The sequence below is a fragment of the Neolamprologus multifasciatus genome, chromosome 3, assembly GCF_963576455.1.
Source record: "Neolamprologus multifasciatus chromosome 3, fNeoMul1.2, whole genome shotgun sequence".
Lineage (NCBI taxonomy): Eukaryota > Metazoa > Chordata > Actinopteri > Cichliformes > Cichlidae > Neolamprologus > Neolamprologus multifasciatus.
In genome coordinates this window covers 9767006-9788128 of record NC_140441.1, presented here as the reverse complement: position 1 = coordinate 9788128, position 21123 = coordinate 9767006, and the positions used below count along the sequence as shown (strand labels likewise).

At 43.3% G+C, this 21123-nt stretch overlaps 1 protein-coding gene across 2 annotated transcripts in view; it reads right to left on the bottom strand.

Annotated features, from left to right (window-relative positions):
* LOC146521500 (outer mitochondrial transmembrane helix translocase-like) overlaps positions 1 to 18191 on the bottom strand; it is a 92029-nt gene extending 73838 nt beyond the window's left edge. The window contains exon 1 of one of the 2 annotated variants that reach the window (XM_085155129.1): positions 18141 to 18191. The gene's annotated coding sequence lies outside the window, so the exon portion shown is untranslated. The remainder of the gene's footprint in view (positions 1 to 18140) is intronic. The other variant, XM_085155130.1, reaches the window with a different exon arrangement.
* Positions 18192 to 21123: the final 2932 nt, after the last annotated feature.

The following is a 21123-nucleotide window of genomic DNA, read 5'->3' as shown; positions in this document are numbered from 1 at the left end:
ACGGCATTCCATAATATATATATATATATATATATATATATATATATATACACACATACTAGTATTAGGGATACAGTATATCCCTAATACAGTATATCCCTAATACATATACTGTATATATATATATATTAGGGGTGCAACGATACTCGTATCGATATCGAACCGTTCGATACAGTGCTTTCGGTTCGGTATGCATATGTATCGAACAATACAACATTTTTAATTTATTTTATCAACTTTCCTTCTGACGATGCTGTCTGTGTTGAGCGCTCAGTGGATCTGCGCTCGACAGTGTAGCCTAGGCGGAGTAGTCGAACACAGATTCACTGAGCGCAGGGCAAGCTAGCGAGACAGAAGCTAGGCTAGTTGCAACATGGCAAATTGAACCTCCCCCACCCTCATTCAGATCTGGCGTTTGGAACTATTTTGGTTTTCATGTGACATATGACCCTGAAGGTAAGCGTGTCATGGACAAAAGTAAAACAGTATGTTGGATGTGCCAGCAATGCTCAATTGGTGGGAACTAGTGTGTTAGCGCAGTTAGCTCGTTAATGTGTTGACGTCTTTCAGCCCCACTCATGAGGCGATCTGCGGTAGCTCGTTAACGGAGATTTGCCGTGTTGTGACGTTAACGTCATTTCAGATTAACGCTGACAGCACTAGTGGGAACACAACCAATATGACTGCACATTTACTCCGACATCATCCTAGTGCAAAGACAAGTGGAAGCAGACAAAAACAAGCACGCATGCTACAAACTTTACCCGAGTCATTTAGACAGCCGTTAGCACATGATTCTCCTTATGGGGACCTGATATGTTTAATATGCTGCTGAGAATATAGCCCAGAAGAAGCGTATAGTATAGCTTTTATTTTGGAAAGAGACATTTCTCTGTAATAAACTCTCTTTTCCAAAGATGAGTGATTCCTCAATCAGATACAGGGCTCGCAAAATCGCTAGCCCGACGTCCTGGGGCTTTTTTCCAGTCGGGCTACCAAAATCTATCTCTGCCCTGCCCGTCGGCCTATCGTAGGAAGGAAAAATATATGTCAATGCTTTTGCATTCTTTCGGAAATGTAGCTGGGTAATTATGTCATTGGCATCGGCCACTGTCAATATGTGACATACTGAAATCGCGTTTGAATTTGCGCTTGTTTTTTGCTTTCACTTTGCAATCGCGTGAACTGTGTATAGAGAGCGACAGTACTGATTGGTGAGTGATGATAATTTGCGCACCAATTCCTCTGATATCGTCTTATCAATCGTTAGCTTACTATGCAAACATGACAAGTGAAATCTCCCGCAGCTTAAACATGTGAGAGGTTGATCGTGCAGAGAATCGCTGAGCGTCATGTGAGTGCGTGTGTAAAAGCAGCAGGATATATATTTTAGTTCTGCTGAGCCAAATAAGACAGGTCAGGGTGAAGAAGTGACAAAACGGAAAAGTTATGACAAATCAGACTATAAGGCAAAAAGAAAGTGCAGCTTTATGGTTTCATGGACAAAAGAATTTCTGTGGCTGCAATATGACGAGCTAAATAACCAGGGCTGCACATAAGTGGTCCGCAGGTGTGCATTCGCTGTCAAAATAAAAAACGAGCACAAGATAAGAAGTTGCAACACGTGTTTGCGTACATAAGATTTTCAGGAGGAGGACAGACATTTGTTTAGAACTCTTAAAGATGTCGAAGAAGCTCCTTTAAGCAATTACTGTGATGTACCTCCACCTCCAAAGAAATGTCAGAAGGAGTCCGAACCACAAAAGAAGCGCGTATTCTCGGAAAAGTGGTTGCAGGAGGTGAGCTGGCTTCAAACAAATGATGAACGCACAGAGATGTGGTGCAGAATGTGCCTTGAAAATTTAATAAATGACAAATTAATAAAAAGGCATGAAGATTTTTTTTGTATCGAAAAAATATCGAACCGTGACACCAAAGTATCGAACCGAACCGAACCGTGAATTTTGTGTATCGTTGCACCCCTAATATATATATATATATATATATATATATATATATATATATATATATATATACATCCATGCTTGGCTACAAGTTGAACACACACATATATACAGTGGGGCAAAAAAGTATTTAGTCAGCCACCGATTGTGCAAGTTCCCCCACTTAAAATGATGACAGAGGTCAGTAATTTTCACCAGAGGTACACTTCAACTGTGAGAGACAGAATGTGAAAAAAAAAATCCATGAATTCACATGGTAAGATTTGTAAAGAATTTATTCGTAAATCAGGGTGGAAAATAAGTATTTGGTCAATAACAAAAATACAACTCAATACTTTGTAACATAACCTTTGTTGGCAATAACAGAGGTCAAACGTTTACTATAGGTCTTTACCAGGTTTGCACACACAGTAGCTGGTATTTTGGCCCATTCCTCCATGCAGATCTTCTCAAGAGCAGTGATGTTTTGGGGCTGTCGCCGAGCACCACGGACTTTCACCTCCCGCCACAGATTTTCTATGGGGTTGAGGTCTGGAGACTGGCTAGGCCACTCCAGGACTTTCAAATGCTTCTTACGGAGCCACTCCTTTGTTGCCCGGGCGGTGTGTTTTGGATCATTGTCATGTTGGAAGACCCAGCCTCGTTTCATCTTCAAAGTTCTCACTGATGGAAGGAGGTTTTGGCTCAAACTCTCACGATACTTGGCCCCATTCATTCTGTCCTTAACACGGATCAGTCGTCCTGTCCCCTTGGCAGAAAAACTGCCCCATAGCATGATGTTTCCACCCCCATGCTTCACAGTAGGTATGGTGTTCTTGGGATGCAACTCAGTATTCTTCTTCCTCCAAACACGACGAGTTGAGTTTATACCAAAAAGTTCTACTTTGGTTTCATCTGACCACATGACATTCTCCCAATCCTCTGCTGTATCATCCATGTGCTCTCTGGCAAACTTCAGACGGGCCTGGACATGCACTGGCTTCAGCAGCGGAACACGTCTGGCACTGCGGGATTTGATTCCCTGCCATTGTAGTGTGTTACTGATGGTGACCTTTGTTACTTTGGTCCCAGCTCTCTGCAGGTCATTCACCAGGTCCCCCCGTGTGGTTCTGGGATCTTTGCTCACCGTTCTCATGATCATTTTGACCCCACGGGATGAGATCTTGCGTGGAGCCCCAGATCGAGGGAGATTATCAGTGGTCTTGTATGTCTTCCATTTTCTGATGATTGCTCCCACAGTTGATTTTTTTCACACCAAGCTGCTTGCCTATTGTAGATTCACTCTTCCCAGTCTGGTGCAGGTCTACAATTCTTTTCCTGGTGTCCTTCGAAAGCTCTTTGGTCTTGGCCATGGCGGAGTTTGGAGTCTGACTGGTTGAGGCTGTGGACAGGTGTCTTTTATACAGATGATGAGGTCAAACAGGTGCCATTCATACAGGTAACGAGTGGGGGACAGAAAAGCTTCTTACAGAAGACGTTACAGGTCTGTGAGAGCCAAGGATTTTCCTTGTTTGAGGTGACCAAATACTTATTTTCCACCCTGATTTACGAATAAATTCTTTACAAATCCTACCATGTGAATTCATGGATTTTTTTTTCACATTCTGTCTCTCACAGTTGAAGTGTACCTCTGGTGCAAATTACTGACCTCTGTCATCATTTTAAGTGGGGGAACTTGCACAATCGGTGGCTGACTAAATACTTTTTTGCCCCACTGTATATATATATATATATATATATACTCCTCCGTGAATCGCTACCTTATCGTGGTGGAGGGGTTTGTGTGTCCCAGGGATCCCAGGGGCTATGTTGTCTGGGGGCTTTTGCCCCCTGGTAGGGTCTCCCATGGCAAATTGGTCCTGGGTGAGGGACCAGACAAAGAGCGATTCAGAAGACCCCTATGAAAAAAACACCGAGGGAACAGTTTACCCCGCCCGGGATAGGATTACCGGGACCCCGCCCTGGAGCCAGGCCCGGGGAGGGTGCCCGAGGGCGAGCGTCTGGTGGCCGGGCCTTAGTCCATGGGGCCCGGCCGGGCACAGCCCGAAGAGGAGACATGGGCCCATCCTCCCGCAGGCCCACCACCCGCAGGAGGCGCCATAGGGGTCGGGTGCATTGTGTGCCGGGTGGCAGCCAGGAGCGGAGGCCCTGGCGGACTGACCCCCGGCTGCCAAGACTGGCAATAGGGACATGGAATGTCACCTCTCTGGTGGGGAAGGAGCCTGAGTTAGTGCGTGAGGTTGAGAGGTACCGGCTAGATATAGTCGGGCTCACCTCTACGCACGGCTTGGGCTCTGGAACCAGTCTCCTGGAGAGGGGCTGGACTCTGTCTCAGTCTGGAGTTGCCCCTGGTGAGAGGCGGCGGGCTGGGGTGGTTATTCTAATATCCCCTCGGCTAGCTGCCGGTACGTTGGGGTTTTTCCCGGTGGACGAGAGGGTTTGTTCCCTGCGCCTTAGGGTCGGGGAACGGGTCCTGACTGTCATCTGCGCTTATGCGCCGAGTGGCAGTTCGGAGTACCCAGCCTTCTTAGAGTCCCTGGGGGGGGTGCTGGAAGGTGCTCCGCCTGGAGACTCTGTTGTCCTGCTGGGAGACTTCAACGCTCACGTGGGTAACGACAGCGAGACCTGGAGGGGCGTGATTGGGAGGAACGGCCTCCCTGATCTGAACCCGAGCGGTGCTTTGTTATTGGACTTCTGTGCTAATCACAGTTTGGCCATAACGAACACCTTGTTCGAACATAAGAGTGTCCATAAGTGCACGTGGCACCAGGACGCTCTAGGCCGTAGGTCGATGATCGATTTTGTAATCGTATCACCAGACCTGCGACCATATGTTCTGGACACTCGGGTAAAGAGAGGGGCTGAGCTGTCAACTGATCACCACCTGGTGGTGAGTTGGATCAGGTGGCGGGGGAGGACGCTGGACAGACCTGGTGCACCTAAACGTGTAGTGAGGGTGTGCTGGGAACGACTAGCAGAGGCCCCAGTCCGCGAGATCTTCAACGCACACCTCCGGCAGAGCTTCAACAGCATTCCGAGGGAGGCGGGGGACATCGAGTCCGAATGGACCATGTTCAGCGCCTCCATTGCCGAAGCTGCTGCATTGAGCTGCGGCCGCAAGGTGGTTGGTGCCTGCCGTGGTGGTAATCCCCGAACCAAATGGTGGACACCAGAGGTGAAGGGAGCCACCAGGCTGAAGAAGGAGTCCTATCGGGCTTGGTTAGCCTGTGGGACTCCGGAGGCAGCTGACAGGTATCGACAGGCCAAGCGGAATGCGGCTCGGGCAGTGGCTGAAGCAAAAACTCGGGTGTGGGAGGAGTTCGGAGAGGCCATGGAAAAAGACTTTCGGACTGCCTCGAAGAGGTTCTGGCAAACCGTCAGGCGTCTCAGGAGGGGAAAGCGGTGCTCTACCTGCACTGTGTATAGTGCTGGCGGAGCGCTGCTGACGTCGACTGAGAAAATCGTCAGGCGGTGGAAGGAATACTTCGAGGACCTCCTTAATCCCACTGACGCGTCTTCCAAGGAGGAAGCAGAGTCTGGGGATGAGGGGAATGACCCGCCAATTTCTGGGGGCGAGGTCACTGAGGCAGTTAAACAACTCCTTGGTGGCAGAGCCCCTGGTGTTGATGAGGTCCGCCCCGAGTTCCTGAAGGCTCTGGACGTTGTAGGGCTGTCCTGGCTGACACGCCTCTGCAATGTTGCGTGGAGATCAGGGGCAGTACCCGTGGATTAGCAGACCGGGGTGGTGGTCCCCATCTTTAAGAAGGGGGACCGGAGGGTGTGTTCCAACTACAGGGGGATCACACTTCTCAGCCTCCCCGGGAAAGTCTATGCCAGGGTGCTGGAAAGGAGAGTTCGTCCGCTAGTCGAACCTCTGATGCAGGAGGAACAATGCGGTTTTCGTCCTGGTCGCGGAACACTGGACCAGCTCTTTATCCTCTCGAGGATACTTGAGGGTGCATGGGAGTTTGCCCAACCAGTCTACATGTGTTTTGTGGACTTGGAGAAGGCATTCGACCGTGTCCCTCGGGGTGTCCTGTGGGAGGTGCTGCGGGAGTATGGGGTGTCTGGCCCATTGCTACGGGCCATTCGATCCCTATACAACCGTTGCAAGAGCTTGGTTCGCATTGCCGGCAATAAGTCGGACTTGTTCCCGGTGGGTGATGGGCTCCGCCAGGGCTGCCCTTTGTCACCGGTTCTGTTCATAATTTTTATGGACAGGATTTCTAGGCGCAGCCAAGTGGCGGAGGGCTTTCGCTTTGGTGGCCTCAGGATCTCATCTCTGATCTTTGCGGATGATGTGGTTCTGTTGGCTTCATCGGGTGAGGGCCTCCAGCTCGCACTGGAGCGGTTCGCAGCCGAGTGTGAAGCAGCGGGAATGAGGATCAGCACCTCCAAATCTGAGACCATGGTTCTCAGCCGGAAAAGGGTGGAGTGCCCACTTCGGGTCGGGGATGAGGTCCTGCCCCAAGTGGAGGAGTTCAAGTATCTCGGGGTCTTGTTCGCGAGTGATGGGAGAAGGGAGCCGGAGATCGACAGACGGATTGGGGCTGCAGCTGCAGTAATGCAGACGCTGCACCGGTCCGTCGTGGTGAAGAGGGAGCTGAGTGTAAAAGCGAGGCTCTCAATTTACCGGTCGATCTACGTCCCTACCCTCACCTATGGCCACGAGCTGTGGGTAGTGACCGAAAGGACAAGATCGCGGATACAAGCGGCGGAAATGAGCTTCCTCCGAAGGGTGGCTGGCATCTCCCTTAGAGATAGGGTGAGAAGTTCGGCCATCCGGGAGGGGCTCAGAGTAGAGCCGCTGCTGCTCCACATCGAAAGGAGCCAGCTGAGGTGGTTTGGGCATCTGGTAAGGATGCCCCCTGGGCGCCTCCTGGGTGAGGTGTTCCAGGCATGTCCCACCGGGAGGAGGCCCCGGGGCAGACCCAGGACACGCTGGAGAGATTATATCTCTCGGCTGGCCTGGGAACGCCTTGGTGTTCCCCTGGATGAGCTGGAGGAGGTGGCTGGGGAGAGGGAGGTCTGGGCCTCTTTGCTTAGGCTGCTGCCCCCGCGACCCGGCCCCGGATAAAGCGGCTGAAGATGAAGATATATATATATATGTGAAAATCTTTTTTTATTTTCCTATATCTTATTATTTTTTTGCTCTTTACTATTTTTTTTTTCTACTGTACCATTCTTTTGAGTGACTGTCTTCTGCTTGTCAAATACATTTCATTGCATTTCATTGCAATGTTGACCCTGTGCTACCTTGCATATGACAAATTTAAAAAAAACCAACCTGAAACACGTTCTCACTCCCTAAGCGTAATATTTTACGCTAGGTCACAAATTGTCAACAATTTACATTTTCAGGTACCCAACACGTTCCTAAATGACGAGAACAGAAAAATGAGAAAACATGAGAATTGTTTGGATACAATCTACACATTGTCATGGTCTGGGCGTGTGCCAGTGTTTCTTCCTCCAAGCCGGCAGTTCCAACCCTTGCTCGCACCTGTGAGTAATTAAGCCACGCACTCAACCTCTCTTCACCAGATTCTCAGCTAACCCTAGTTAGTGCAGGCCACCGCTGTGATTTTGTTCGCAAACTACCTTGTCTCATCTTGTATCTCTCTTTCATAGCCACGCACCAGATTGCCAGATTGCCAGACATGAATCTCCGCTGTCAAACCCCCATCCGGACGCTGGACCTCCAGACAGTCTCACGGGTTACTCACCCCATGCACCTGCCTGCCTCCCTGCCTGAACGCCAGGAATTTCAGATCTCATACACACCACACCTGGACCACTCACCCCTCCACACTACTACTGACCACCCGCGGCAACTAAGCACTGCAAAGGAAACTCCAGAAGAAACAGCTTGCCAGTGATCCGTCCGAACCATACATAAGCATCTGTACTCTGATTTCAGTGACTCTGACCCTTTCCCTGGACCCAGCCACCCAGTTTTTTTGAGTTTCTCCATACACATTTGTAGCGGACTCTAATAGAATATTGTATCTGGTGGGGAAACTGCATAATCATGCGCTTAAGTGGGCAGAGGCGTATCTATCTAAAAATATTTTGCTAACCTGCCCAGCGCCGTCAACCGCACTTGTTTCCGGATATGTCACCATCCCCAATTGGCCAATCACATGAGTCTGTCACCTCTATTTGCGTCACAGACACGAAGCCGGAACCTATGCAGATTGGCTGGTCACAGTTAATTCCAGAAGAGAGGGAGCGGCGTCGCCATGCACATGCATGTTTTTACTGCTGACCGGAACACCTAATCGCCGCATGCCCTAAGAAGGGAAAAGGCTTCACCCGCTCGGCGGCTCAAACTCTAATCAGAAACCCCGTTTCCAACTCCCTGTCTCCTTGGAGATTCACCAGATTGTTCACTCATGCACAGCCTTATTAGACTCCGGGTCTGAACAGAATTCAGTGTCGATCTCGCCAAACAGTTAGGCATCCCGCTCGTTCACCTTGAGCCGCCCATCCCTGTCAGAACGATCAAATCAAATCAAATCACTTTTATTGTCACATCACATGTGCAGGTACACTGGTACAGTACATGCGAGTGAATAAATAACTAGGTATTCACCAAGGTTTCTTTCCACACCAGACCTCTGTTGAAGTTCACCTTTCCGTGAGGGCCGTGACAAAGCATCGGTATAATACAGTGGTTCCCAAACTTTTTATGCTAGGCCGCCCTTTGTTTTACAAGAAAAATGTTCGTGCCCCCCTCTCGCGCGCACACGCACGCACGAACTATTTATTTATCACGATATACATTTGAAAATTTGTGATAACAATATAACTGACAATATAATTGACACTAGACAAAATACTTTACAACTCCACATCTTTATTAGTGCAAAAAACCCCATCAATGTATTTTCACTTAAACAAGCAGCTGCTTTTTATGTGCATTAAAGTTATATAAAAATGTAACAGTGCAAATTCCTTGCTGACAATTTAACCACAAGGTATTTCCAGTGGAAATTGACCGACATATCCTCAGCATAACCATGTATAATATCACAAAACACAAAACTTAAAAAGAGGTTATACACACAATACGGTAATATTATGTTGAAGCACAGTACGTATCACTCCGCGAGGCTCCTGCCTACGATAGCCGTAATGCTCTGACAATCCATCAAGCGGTGCGGCTTCGTAGATTAGCAAAGTCGTACTAAAACATTTGACAGATTTTCGAGCGCCGTGTACATAAAATCGTTTCGAGGTCAGTAAACACAACCAGAATTCATGCATAAGGCACACGGGATTATAAGGGGCACTGTTGATTTTCAGACAAATCAAAGGATTGATTTTAAGTGTGCCGTATTTTCCAAACAACAGGGTAATAAAGACGGCCTGCTAGCATGCTCTACCAAAAATAGTGCTTTGTTGTGTATCTGACGGACGAAAGCTAAACCAGTTCCACACCACTGAAGTTGCAGCATTTTAACAATCCAATTCTGGTTCATCCGTTTCATTTAACGACCCACTTTCGCTCTTCTCATTCTGCATCGCCGCCATGTACGTATGTAAACAAAGGCACTGCGCATGCGCGTTTTACCCATATTCTATCGCGATATTTAATTTTCCTATCGTTGCCCAAAATTACACCGGTATTACTGTGAACGGTATGATATAGCCCTACCTCCAACCACACATATTTTGCTCAATTGCGGTTTATTTCACACCTCAAATATTTAGTAAACAATTAAGCAAATACAAGTAATCTGCAATAAATTACAGGTACTAAGAAAATAAACTACTAACTCTTTTATGCTATGTCCACACCTACATGGGTATTTTTGAAAACGCAGCTGTTTCGTCCACATGTAAACGACTTTTTGAATCACTGAAAACTGAGATTTTTTAAAACCCCATTTTTGCGTTACGTGTAGACGAGGAATAGAGAGTTTGTCACGCAGCATCAAAGGGATGTGCCTTTTTTCACGTCACACTGTGCGCCACATTATTGTTTACATGAGATGAATTGCAGAATAGCAGATAGAAACAAAATACTGTTAATCTGACTATCTTCAGGTTTTACACGCTTACATATCGACACGCAGCTACTGTCCCTCCATTTAGAAAGTCACGGTGTAATTATTTTACATGTACAGGGTGGGCCATTTATATGGATACACCGTAATAAAATGGAATTGGTTGGTGATACTAAAGTCCTGTTTGTGGCACATTAGTGTATTTGAGGGGGCAAACTCCTCAAGATGGGTGGTGACCATAGTGGCCATTTAGAAGTTGGCCATCTTGGATACAACTTTTGTTTTTTCAATAGGAAGAGGGCCATGTGACACATCAAACTTATTGGTAATGTCACAAGAAAAACAATGGTGTGCTTGGTTTCAACGTAACTTTATTCTTTCATGAGTTATTTACAAGTTTATCTTTGTTCACAGCCATTGACATGTCGAAGAGGTTAACACATGAGGAGCGGATCGAAATTGTGTTGCTATCTGGTGAACGCAGTAACTGGGTCATTGCAGCAGATTTCAATGCAAGACACCCTACGAGACCACCCATCTCCCATGCTACAGTTAGCAAACTGCTTGCTAAGAATCTGGTTCAGTGTTGGATTTGCCAAAATGTGGACGCAAGAAAACTGTCACTAATGAAGAAACATCAGTGGCTGTCCTAGCTTCATTCAGCAAGAGCCCACAGTGTAGCACTCGCTGCATGTCACTGGAGAGTGGCATTAGTCGAACATCCCTTCGGCGGATATTAGCTACTCACAAATGGCACCCTTACAAACTCCAGCTACTGCAGCATCTCAACGAGGATGACCCAGATCGGCGCACAGAATTTGCAGAATGGGCAAAACAAAAACTGGAACAGGACCCTCAGTTCACGCAGAAGATTTTGTTCAGTGATGGCAAACTTTTATGTGAATAATGAAGTTAACAAACAAAACCACCGCTATTGGTCTGACACTAACCCACATTGGATGGATCCCTCCAAGACTGTTGGAACAACAAAAGTGATGGTTTGGTGTGGCATATGGGGTACAACGATAGTGGGTCCATTCTTCATCAATGGAAACCTCAAGGCCACTGGATATTTGAAATTGCTACATGATGATGTGTTTCCCTCTTTATGCACTGAAGCTGACACGTTCCCTGAGTTTTTCCAGCAAGATGGTGCACCACCACATTATGGGTTTGTAGATTATGAACTCTAGTAGACAATGTTCTTGTCTATGTTGTGGAAAACGACCTCATCCTCAACACGGACAAGACCAAGGAACTAATACTGGACTTTAGGAAGAACCACCCCTCCCCTGCAACCTCTTATCATCAAAGGGACGGAGGTGGAGAGGACAAACCACAGCAACAGTGAAAAAAGCCCAGCAAAGGCTTTATTTCATTCGGCTGCTCAGGAAAGCTGCCATTAACCACCGCCCTCTCACCCAGGCACTACAGAGGACTGATAGAAAGCATCCTCACCGCAGGCGTCACTGTCTAGTATGCAGTGTTGGGACTAACGCGTTATTAAGTAACGCGTTACAGTAACTACGTTATTATTGTGGTAACGAGCACGGTAACTAGTTATTATGCCAAAATCAGGAACGCGTTAGTCGTTACTGGGATTTAGATAGGGTCGTTACTCGTTACTTCGTGTGGTGGCTATCGCGGAGTTTCCACAGATTCAGTAACATTAGCAAGTGGTGGAGGCCAGCAGGTGGAAGAGAAGGAAAAGAGACCCAAGGCGGCCGCCGGTCCAAGTGTGAACTGAACTTCAGGTAAGAAGTTATGACCTGCAGTCTATCTGGGTCAGATATAAACCAAGTTTAGGTGGAGTTTATTTTCTTTATTCTGACTTTTTCCGTACTGCGTACTAGCTAGCATGACGGAGTTTCTATACAGCTGGGTCGGTGCTATGATGTTAACGATGTTAGAGTTGCCAACCGTCCCGTCTGGTATTCAGAGAAAATATTACGCGTTTCTTATTGAGGTGAAAAGGAACAGTTTGTCCCGTAATTCGGCTACATTGAAAAAGGCACAAAGCTGGAGTTATTCTGTGTCTTTGCTGCACAGCTGCCTCTTCTTCTTTCATTCTCCCCCCTCCCTCTCCCGTTTCTACTTCAATCATGAAAACTGATCAATGATCAGCTGATCAGCTCTCTTGTTTGTTTATCGCCCACTTTGCGCCAGAAAGAAGAAACCAGCCGATGTCGCGTTAAACAACAGCAGGTTTAAGCTTGATCAGCTGTTGTTAGAATTTATTTAATATTAATTTCTAGTATCAGCTGATGTTTGCTGGAGCCACAGCTGCAAAAAAGCTGCTGGTCATGATGTCGGTTTGGTTATCTGGTGAGAGGGAAACATGAAGATGAAACCAGGAGATGTCCTTACTGAATCATCAGAGCTGAACAGGTGATGGAGATACAGGTTTACCTTTTAGGTGACATGGATGAGTTGAAGGGAAGTTATGAACTGTTTCTGAGAGACAAATAACACCAGGATCGTTTTTAGGTAGCTGACAGCTGGTAACTGTGCAGGAGCAGAGCTAGCAAAGTTTTGCCAGGGGCGCCAGGTGGGGCATTAACAGGGAGAGGTGGGCACAAAGAAATACTTTTCTTTCTTACTCTCATTTAAAATGTCTCGCTTTTAAAAAATAATTATCTGAATCTTACAACAAATGATTGATGCATATATACCATCAGAGCAGTGTACATCACTGTCACAACAGCGTTTGTTTTCATTCAAAGGCTTTATGATTTTTCCTATAATGGCGGCCAGTCTCTAGTCAAAATGCCCGGGCCGATTTTTTGTCCCAGTCCAGCCCTGTATGCAGCTCATCTGCAGTCTGGTGTTACCTACATCTTCCTATTCAGAAGGCAGAATTTCCGAGTTCTGAGTACAATCAAAGCACCACGACTGCAGTTTGTGTGTTGGATGTAAAAGGCGCACATGACGCTGTGACGTAGGCTAGAATCATGGCAGCAGTCAATGACGGTCCTGGCATGGGATTTCTCTCATGGAAATATGCACATTATCTTTTCCTTTCTATTGGTAGGTGGCACAGTGCACTTATGGCAAGTAAGCAAGCTAGAAGACTGGCAAAGTTATGGAAGCAACACATTAACAAGAGAATTCTGAGTAAAACCAAAGTTACTTTCCCTAGTAACTAGTTACTTTGAAAGTAACGAGTAACTTGAAGTAACTGAGTTACTTTTGATAGAAGTAACTAGTAATGTAACTAAGTTACTATTTTAAAGTAACTTACCCAACACTGCTAGTATGGGAACACTACACAGAAAGAGAGGAAGGCTCTGCAAAGAGTCATAAAGTCTGCGGGGAGGATTATATAAACAGAACCTGCCTCCATGGACCTTTTGTACACACAATGCTGCCAAAAAAAGAGCAGAGAGAATTATCAGGGACTCACACCATCCATCTCACTCTCAGCTCAGACACAAAAACTGCACATACAATCTCAGACACAACAGAGCGGACAGCATCATCACACACAGAACAAGATTCTTCAATAGCTTCTTCCCCGCAACTGTCAGATTGATGGCAAAACATAAACATAAACACTGAATACTTCACAGTCAGGCTAATGGCAAACAAAAAACACAGAACATTTAAAATAACACAGCACTACTTAACTTCACTTGAATGTATGATCGGTTCACTGACCAATGGGCAATACACTCACAACAGACTTGTGAAACAGATCTGTGTAACAAACATGCAATACTGTGAAAAATGTGAAATACTATGAGTGCAATTAGAGGTAGAGAACTACAAACTGTCTGTACAGTTTTTTCTTTTTTCTTGTATATAGAAAATAGTACAATTACCCCACTCCGGACTTTATTTCTATCCTTCTGCTTTTTCTGTCTTTATATTGTTATATTATTATATTGTTATACTGTTAAAGTGTGATTTGACTTGGAAAGCTTTGTACACAAATCCCAGTGTACATGGACTGTTGGTCCTGTGTGCGAATGGCAAAATAAAAATCTTGAATCTTGTTTGTATCATATCTAATAGACTACAATTTGTTCATGTAAATGGAGAGTCCTCTTCACACACTGAGGTCAATTATGGTGTTCCACAGTGTTCAGTGCTAGGACCAATTCTGTTTACATTTTACATACTTCCCTTAGGCAGTATCATCAGAAAGAATAGCATACGTTTTCACTGCTATGCTGATGACACAAAAATCTTATCTATCCATGAAGCCAGATGACACACATGAATTAGTTAAACTGCAGGATTGTATTTAATACATAAAAACCTGGATGACCTCTAATTTTCTGCTTCTAAATTCAGGTAAAGCTGAGGTTATTGTACTCTGCCCTGAAAATCTTAGAAATATCGTATCTAACAAGATACTTGGAGCCTTGGAGTAATTTTTGACAAGAATATGTGCTTGAATGCAGATATTAAAATTCTTCTATCTGCACAATATCTGTAAAATTAGAAATATCCTGTCTCAGAGTGACGCTAAAAACTAGTTCATGCATTTATTACTTCTAGGCTTGACTACTGTAATTCATTATTATCAGGATGTCCTAAAAACTCACTGAAAAGCCTTCAGCTGATCCAAAATGCTGCAGCAAGAGTACTGACAGGGACTAGAAAGAGAGAGCATATTTCTCCTGTTTTGGCTTCCCTTCATTGGCTTCCTGTTAAATCCAGAATTGACTTCAAAATCCTGCTCCTCACATACAAGGTCTTAAATAATCAGGCCCCATCTTATCTTAATGACCTTGTAGTACCATATCACCCTATTAGAGCACTTCGCTCCTGCTCTGCAGGCCTACTTGTTGTTCCTAGAGTATTTAAAAGTAGAATGGGAGGCAGAGCCTTCAGTTTTCAGGCCCCTCTTCTGTGGAACCAGCTTCCAGTTTGGATTCGGGAGACAGACACTATCTCTACTTTTAAGATTAGGCTTAAAACTTTCCTTTTTGCTAAAGCATATAGTTAGGGCTGGACCAGGTGACCCTGAATCCTCCCTTAGTTATGCTGCAATAGATGTAGGCTGCCGGGGATTCCCATGATGCATTGTGATTTTCCTTTCCAGTTACCTTTCTCACTCACTATGTATTAATAGACTTCTCTGCATTGAATCATATCTGTTATTAATCTCTGTCTCTCTTCCACAGCATGTCTTTTATCCTGTCTTCCTTCTCTCACCCCAACCGGTCGCAGCAGATGGCCCCGCCCCTCCCTGAGCCTGGTTCTGCCGGAGGTTTCTTCCTGTTAAAAGGGAGTTTTTCCTTCCCATTGTCGCCAAAGTGCTTGCTCATAGGGGGTCATATGATTGTTGGGTTTTTCTCTGTATCTATGAAGCGCCTTGAGGCGACTTTTGTTGTGATCTGGCGATATATAAATAAAATTGAATTGAATTGAATTGAATTGAATTGAATTGAATTGAATTGAATTGAATTGAATTGAAACACGGCACCGCAGAAAACTATTTTTGGGCGAAAGATAATGAGGAGAGAATGTCCCGGTAAGTAATATTAAGCTTGTTGAGTTTAGTAAACTTCGGTGAAATTAGAATACCAAGGAAAAAAATAACACTTAATGAACTCAGACTGCAATTCTAAAAAAAATTTTAAACAAATAATGTTTAGCAAATTTGGCTCTATTCTATTCAACACAGTGAAAATGGCTTGAAATTAAAAAACAGTGGATGAAAAATGGCTCCAGGACCTTCTAGAATTATTGCAACCGCCGAATATTTCAGACAGTAGGCTACTGGGGGGAGCTAGCATGAGAGTTATGAGTTATAAGATATAATCCAAGTCGTAACATTGCTGTATGGAGCTGCAGATTTCATTGCAGGTTTATACTGGCAGTATCACCATGCCAGCTAACTGTATTTCATCATAAGCCAGTGTTGTTCTTTATACATCAATATTACCAAAGTTTACCATAAGGTAGCAATTACACTACACTGTGCAGTCTAGCTAATTTCTCTCATTACTTATCCTATCTGCCAGCTCCATGTTATGAATAGAGTGTAAATCACTCCAGGAAATGGCTGTGCCATGTTCAATGCAGGGATGTGCAGTTCTGGTTCTCAAGACTCCTGTCCTCCCGGTTTTAGATGTTCCCATACTTCAACACAGCTGATTTAAAGAATCATTTACAAACTAGGTGTATGGGGATTATTTGATTTGAATTGAGTATGTTGGTAGAGGTAACATCCAAAACGTGCAGGACAGGTGTCCATTTGACATCCCTGACTTCTAGTCAAGGTCATACATCAGGAAAGTTGTTGTTGGTGACATAAGTTTTTGCTTTATTACTTTAGGGCCAACCAGAAGTATAGGAAGAATGAAAAGATCTCAAAATATTGAGAATTCCTTCCTTAAGAAGGCTAAAATACAACCAGAAGCAGAGAGCAATGTCAGGGAAAGGTGGACTGAGCAGCAGTCATCATTGTCACCTGTGAGTTCTACAAATGAAGGTATGTGTGAGATTGAATAAGGAAAATGCAAGGAAGGGATGATTATATTGTCAATTGTTCAACCGATCCATAGGGAACAAATCCTAATATTTGGGAATAAATAATTTAACTAGGCAAATATATGTAGTGTGGTACATAATTGGAAAGTAAAACAAAATCCTGCTTTTAATAATGTTTTTTTATTTAATGAAATCTAATATTTTTATGATATATTTATACATATAAATTATATTTGTATATATTTATAACTAAAATTTATATATATATATATATATATATATATATATATATATATATATATATATATATATAAAATTTTAAAAAACTGTTTATATATATTTATATACTTTGTAACACGTTTTGCCACCCGCCACCGTAACAGGTGGATCCACCTATTGTAAGTCACTGATAATATTTAATGAAGCATAGAGTAGGTATGAATGTTCACATTCAAAACATAAATATTTTGCAACTGCAAGTGCTGCTGTTTACAAATGTTTTTGTACTTCTTGTCTTCCTAACATGTAACAGACTCTTATTAAAAGTTAAAGAGGTTTATTTTTGCACAATTTATACTGAAAACATTATCAAGAGGGCACAGGTTTCATTCAAATGTTAGTCTTTTCATTTGTTTCCCCACTTTTTTCCTGTTTCAAAATCAAAAACCAGTTTGTAAGAAGATTATCTTCTTCTTTTTTTTAAAGGCAGATAAAGTTTTGCATTGGCACTGGCTAATTTGCAAATTGTATGTTAAAAATGTTCATATTTTAATATTCAAAAGTGTTTTTTCCCAAAACATATGTGCACTATATGTCAGTAAAAATACTATACAAATATTGCTGTCCTTGAATGCTGAATAAACACTGAAAACACACTGGTTGTATGTCTTGTACTTTATCAATGCAGTATCTAAAACCTTGCACTGTAGTGGTTAAAATCTCATTCTAATAAGAGTTAAAAGTGCATTCGATTATTAGGTTTATAGGGTTAATAAATTATGGTTAACGGTTGGCAGATTTTTTTTAACATTATCTGCCAATTACATCTGCCACCCCTCTCCAAATCTGTGCCCCTACCTGCCCCCCCCCCCCCCCAAACAAAAAGTTTCTAGACACGCCACTGATAAGTAGCCTTGTTGAGCGTTCTGCAGCGCTTGCCTGCGTCATTGTTTCTTTATCGAGCTGTGACAAAGCAAGGTTAGCAAGTTTCACTGTTTATTTCGATGCCTCGATACAATTCCAGCACAACTGCTTCAACTTCAACAACTTCAAACATTTCAGCAAAAGCTACCAATCACTCTCATTTCTTTAATTCAATATCTCATGTCTATATAACATTAAACCTTCCAGTAAGATCATATTTCGTTACACTTTCGATTCCGGTGCGTTCGTGGATGGATACCCCGCAATCGTATTCTTAATCCACTAATAAGGATAATAATAATGATGAGGTATTTGATTTCGTACGTTTCTAAAAGGCTAATTAGAAGTAGTTGTATTAAAAATGTTAATTCACTCATTAAAAAGCCTATCCGAAACAACGTCCAAAAACAATTTCCAAGAAACAACAAAACAAACCGGAAATCCCGGAGCCTCTCCTGCATAAAAGATGGGTTGAAAGCATCAAAACCTTCATCACCCAACGGGATGTGGGTTATTTGAACCAAACTCTGGCTTCATAAGCTCGACACGGTATTGAAAGTTTAGTTTTTAATCTCACCTGCAGACGAAACACGAAGATGGCGACTGGTAGAGTGACGCAGTTACAGCACATATTTCCGTGTTTCTACTTCCTGAGTTATCTGATGTTGTAGCTGCCCGACAATTTAGCTGTTTTCCGTAAATAATAAATGAAAGAATCCGAGATGAAAACCAAGTGGCATAATTTCCATTCTTTGCATTTGGCCTCTGCCTTGAATTACTAAACTGATGTTTTATTCTTACCGTTTTATTTATTAGAAGTGAACGGTCTATACAAGAAAATATCGTGTCTCATTACTATTATTATCATTATTATCATTATTCTTGTAGATTGTGGACACCATTATTCATTTTTCTTTTCTGAAATACTGAGGTCCAAAGTTTAATTAAGTAAATATTGGTTTAAAAACGTGTAAAAATTTACCAAACACATCCAAACCTTCAGGCGTTTTTTAAGGCTGCAAAAAATAAATAAATAAATAAAGCAGACTCAGCCCCAAAACACACTGAAAAGTTCCTTTTTTAAAGTTGTTGTTTTTTTTGTTTTTTTTTTATTTGTTAATTGTGTGTTGCACTGGATTATTAAGCAACGGAAACTGTACTTACATATGTTAACAGAGGGAGAAAATAGTATTTGCTGAAGCACAGTGTTCACCACAGTCAAACTTCTTTAACAATCTCAATGTCTTTCTTTCCTTCCTTTCATCAAAATCACTTGTCAATCAATGAGGTGCTTTTTTTATATATACATGATCATGTGCCGGTAATAATTAGAAGTGGTTAGTGCCCTTACTGTCTCCCAATTAAGGTCTTGTACAAGTAAAGAATTAAAAGGAAAAATATCTTGAGATATTTAAACTGAATCATCAAAAAGAAACTGAAGAGCTGCTTTAATCTCTACAGCTTCATAGATTAAAGGAAACATCTGACTCTGCAGCTACATTTTTTTATTTTTTGGGGGGGAGGTCCTTCAACTGTAATAAATGATGGCCAGGAGAGGTCAAATGCACTGCAACTTAAAATCTGTAAAATTGAGGGCTTTCCCATTGTTAACTCTGGGTAGTAGATTTTTTTGTTTGGAAGAACAATAGAATTCAGGGTAGGTAAAATATTCTAAATTATATACAAGTACAAAACAGGACAGCACAGGGTATCCATGTGTAAATCATGTTTTTTAAAAGTAATATTTAATGACATCTATGCAGACGATGGAGAACTGCGGCTCATAGACCGGAATCTAAGCTATATACAAAGGAAAATGCAGACTGCAATAAGTACAGTAGAACAATGGGCATGGGAGAAAGTCGGGAGTTTAAGTTTTCAGTGCCAAAGACTAAAGTAATACATTTGCAAATGGTATAAACTTTGTTTTTGCAGCTGTTTGGCCAAATGCTTAAGCAAGTTGGATTTCTAGGAGTGTTATGCTGAGTGAACGGACTTTATGGCAGAATACACAGAAGCGCAGAAAATGCAGGAAGTGCTCTTTATTTGCTGTGTCAAACTTATTTACACGGGATGAGATAATACTGATGAATAAACAGAGGGAAACCAGGGGAGGAGGCTGACACGCATTCGGAGGGAAAGGGGTTACCCGCGCACGCAGGGTGGATCTATGAGAAAAAGAAAAACGAAACTTTAGGGGGAGATGCCAAACCACCGGTAAGAAACAGCAATAAACATGGGAAGAGTTGGAGAGCTCACTTGTCACACTGGCTGTACGGGCTCGGGCGAGGATTCTCGGGATGTGGGAGAAACGCTGTAATTGATCTCCGTAGTGATCCCGGAAATGTGGCTTCACAAACAGCTGACAGGTAGTGATGCGACGTTCTGTATCGAGGCTTAAAAGCTTATGTCGAGTAATGGAGGGGGCGTTTCCGCGATGCGCGTATCGAGGCTTGCTTCATTTATGGGAGGAGCTGAAAATGATGACGTCCGAAGCCTCGCTGCCCGGCTGTACCACGTGACTGGTTCATGAAGTGGTTCGAACTTTGCCGCGAGCTATGACAGCGATATAAACCCCTCAGACTTCATTAAAAATGTGGGTGTTTGATGGAGAGTTGCGGTTAGTGAGAGTTTGGAGACAGTTTGGAGGTTTATGAGAGAAAGTCAGGAGAGAATGGAGCCAGCTAAGAAGAGGAGGATGTCCTCCCCTGTGTGGGAACATTGTGATTTTATTCCTCCCAACAAGGTATATAAATTTCTACAGAAGATGTATTTTCATAATACTGATGGTGCAATACAATTTATGTTAAGCGGCTTTACTTTTGTACAAGGTGAAGTGTTTGCTATGTGCCAGGGAGCTGGGATATAACAACAACACCTCATCCATGCTTAGGCACTACAGAGCTTTGCATGAGAATAAGGGGAACACCGATTGTGGAGCAAGACCAGGTGAGCCATCAAATGCCATGATAATATAGCATGCAGTAATGTTACTAAATGATATAACAATATTATACAACTGTAATAAGTTACATGTGTGATATTTATATTTGTGCTTTGTCTTTATTGTCTTTCCTCAGGAGAACAATCTCAAATAGATAAAACCTGGTTAGCATGGTGATTGAGGACTCCCAGCCATTTCGCATTGTGGAGGACAAAGGATTTAAACGATTTGTTAAATCATTAAATCCTAGCTATGTTCTCCCCACTAAAAAGGTCATAAAAGCAGTGAAAATTTAGTTTTTACAGAATAAAATGTGGGCAGGACTGAGGCTCAAAGCCTCAGTGTGTAGCTGTCCATACCTCAACGTTACAAAAGCACAACCACTGTCCACACCCAGTGGACCTCACAGTAAATGATCGTTTCCATTTTAAGCATTTCCAAATGATCATTTTCCATACTGCCAGTATAAATATACACAGTATACTGCATCACTACAATATACATGTTTTACACACTCCTTTTGTTGTTGACATTTACAGGCTGTGTGCAAAAGGCCACACTCTTCAAATTCATGCCAACTAATATTTTTACGTCCAGTAGGTGTCCTACTAGAGCA